Source organism: Carlito syrichta, unplaced genomic scaffold (genome assembly GCF_000164805.1).
Source record: "Carlito syrichta isolate Samal-C Ts95f unplaced genomic scaffold, Tarsius_syrichta-2.0.1 Scaffold314799, whole genome shotgun sequence".
Lineage (NCBI taxonomy): Eukaryota > Metazoa > Chordata > Mammalia > Primates > Tarsiidae > Carlito > Carlito syrichta.
In genome coordinates, this window is record NW_007258895.1 from 901,846 (window position 1) to 905,316 (window position 3,471).

Here is a 3,471-nt window from a genome sequence, read left to right on the forward strand (position 1 = left end):
CCTTCTGTTAACCACAAGCCTCACCAATAACATAAAGTCAGTTAACACACATTTTGTATATGTATTATATACTATATTCTTACAATAACATAAGCTAGATAAAATAAAATGTTATTAAGAGAATCATTAGATAAAATATATTTGCTATTCAGTAAGTGGAATTGGGCCATCACAAAGGTCTTCATTCTTGTCAGTTTCATGTTGAGTAGACTGAGAGGAGGAGGAAGAAGAGGAGGGGTGGTCTTGCTGTCTCAGGTTAGTAGAGGCAGAATAAAATCAGCATGTGAGTGGACCTATGTGTTGTTCAAGATCAACTGTGTGTGTGTGTATGTGTGTGTGTGTGTGTGTATTACTCCAAAAGGTATGACCTAGAATACAGGGTCTCAAAATTAAGCCAACTCAAGGACTTTTAAGAACAATTTTCATATGTATCTTCTCTTGGTCTATTTGAACGTATATTACTGTAAGCACTGGGTGAAAAAAAATATGATAGTTTAAGGAAACATGACCTTACGTCTATCCCTGCATGGATAATTCTGCCCCAGTAATAGATGCCCCAGTTTTATATCTACCATGGAAGTCTTTTCTCTAGCTCTTGGCTTTATTTCCACTCTACCAGATTTGTTCATTCAGTCTGTAAACATTTATTGAGCCCCAGATGCAACTCTAGGTATGGGGATTGCAATCTGGCAGAGAATCCACAAGGCCCCTGCTCTCAGGGAGTGAACAGTCATGTGAGGGTGGGGGCAGAAAGGAGAATGACAGTAAGGAGTTGAAACATACAAGGAAGTGAGCACTACTGTGATGAAAACTACACATTTAGGGTGATGTGATAGGAAGTGATTGGGGAACCACCTTAAGAAAGGTGTTTAGGAAAGATGTCATTGGTTTAATTTATAAACCAAGGCATGAGTGGCAGGAAAGAGCCATATGTGTGACCACTTGGGGGAGGAGCATTTCAGAAAGAGGAAACCCAGAGTAGCACTGCCCCTAGGGTAGAAAAGAGCTGATAGGGCTCAAGAGCTTGCTGTGTGGTTGGGACTGATGCGGGTCTGTACGGGACAGGATCATGACAGGTCTCGAGTCAAGGTAAGAAGTTTGGATTTTATTCCAGATTTGATGGGAAGCCTTTGGGGGATTTTGATGAGGGGAATGATATGATCTGATTTAGGTTTATAAAAGATCTCTCTGAAGACCAGTTGATTTGAAATAGGCAAGAGCAACCATGAGGAAACCCAGTGGGAAGCTATGACTGGACATCCAGGGGGAGAAGATGGTGACTCAGACTCGGGTGGCAGCTATCACTATAAACTTCTGATGAGCTGAAGGTGGCAAGCCAGGAACAGACAGGAGCAGAAATGACTCCTAAGTTAGACTTGAGTAACTGGGAGATGTATTTCCTGAGATGAGGAAAAGCAGGGGAGTAGCAGGTTTGTGGTCAATAAGTGTCTATTTTGGATGTATCAGGCTGCAATGCCTGCTGGGGAAATATCAGATAGATATGCTTGCCAGGTGACCAGGAATAGAGAGATGCATGTGGGAGTTGTCTACATACATAGCGATGGTATTTACAACCAGACCTGTAATTGGCTGCACAGTTCCAAGTTCAAGGTTTGCACATGCTACACCACCCTTCACTAAGGCTAAAGTTGCCTAAACACAGGGCTTCTATATCTTGGCTTTCTCCTTATAGTTTTTACTTTTGCTTTTGAAGGTTGTTTTTAGTTTCACAGTGCAAAGGGCAGTGGGAGAAGAATAAAAAGAAACATCCTGAACCTATAATCATAGGGACTAGTGCTTCTCATTTGCGTAGCTTTTAACATTTTAATCATCAATTCTAATGCTGAAATCTGAGTTTAAAAGTGATTGAATGGATAGTTTTTTTGTTTTTTGTTTTGAATTGGAGTCTCACTCTGTCGCTCAGGTTGGAGTGCAGTGGCACGCTCACAGTTCCCGCAGCCTTGACCTGCTGGGCTCAGGGGATCTTCCCACCTCAGCCTTCCAAGTAGCTGGAACTATAGGTACACGCTACCATTCTCAGGTAATTTTTTGATTTATTGTAGAGATGAAGTCTCACCAAGTTTCCCAGGCTAGTCTCGAATCCGTGGGCTAAGGCAATCCTCTCATCTTCACCTCCCAAAGTGCTAGGATTAGAGGCGTGAGCCATTGTGCCTGACTGAGTGGATAGTTTTAAAGATGGATTCTTGGCCGGGCACAGTGGCTCACGCCTGTAATCCCAACACTTGGGGAGGCCAAGATGAGAGGATTGCTTGAACCCAGGAGTTTGAGACCAGACTGGGCAACATAATGAGACCTTATCTATACAAAAAAATAAAAAAATTAGCCAGGTGCATGCCTGTAGTCCTAGCTACCTGGGAGACTGAGGCAGCAGAATTTCTTTTTCTTTTCTTTCTTTTTTTTTTTTTTCAGTTGGAGTCTTACTCTGTTGCCTTTTCTTTTCTTTCTTTTTTCTTTTTTCAGTTGGAGTCTTACTGGCATGTTCCCAGTCACCACAGCCTCAACCTGCTGGGCTCAGGTGATCCTTCCGCCTCAGTCTTCCAAGTAGCAGGAACTACAGGCTTGCGCTACCACACCCAGCTGATTTTTTGATTTATTGTAGAGACAAGGTCTCACCATGTTGTCCAGGCTGGTCTCAAACCCGCGGGCTCAGGCAATCTTCTTGCCTCGGCCACCCAAAGTACTCGGATTATAGGCTTGAGTCACTGTGCCCAGCCTACAGGAAGGTTTCTTGAGCCCAAGAGGTCAAGGCTGTGGTGATTGTGTTACTGCACTCTAACCTGGGCAACAGAGACCCGACTCAGGAAAAAAAAGAGATTCTAGGTTCACAGTATGTTCCTTAAATATTATAAACTAACAATGCATTTATAATGATATTATGATATAAATATTAGGAGTAATATAAGTTACACAAGATTTTAGTGGTTTGATCTTCCCCATTTTATATACCACTTTTCCTACTTTGTTGAAACATAAGAGCATGCTAATTGAAAATATAAAAATATGTCTTTACTTCCCATTTTGGATTTGACCTTTGATTTTATTGGAATAACATTGATGCGTGGATGTTTTACATTTGTATGTGATTGATCAGTTGATCTTTTGTGGCTTTTTCAATTATTTTCATGCTTTGGGAAATGCCTCCTTTTCCAAGTCAAGTCTGCTAGGTTTTCTGCTAGTTTTTTGGCTGACTTAGTTATTTATTTATTTGGATTTGTAAATCCAAGTGGAATTTGCTGTGTAGGTTAGAGCCAAGTACAAATTTAAAAAAAAAATCTTTTTTTGTTATTTACCTCTTCAAAAAATTTGTATTCAAATTATGACTAAACTCTTAATTTATTTTGAATGATTCTTGCTTATTGCAGGGGAGCCCTCCAGATGCCCAGCTGGCCATGTGGTAAATTCAAGGCCCCCATAGAGTAGTATAACAGCCACCAGAGAACTCCTGTCTGT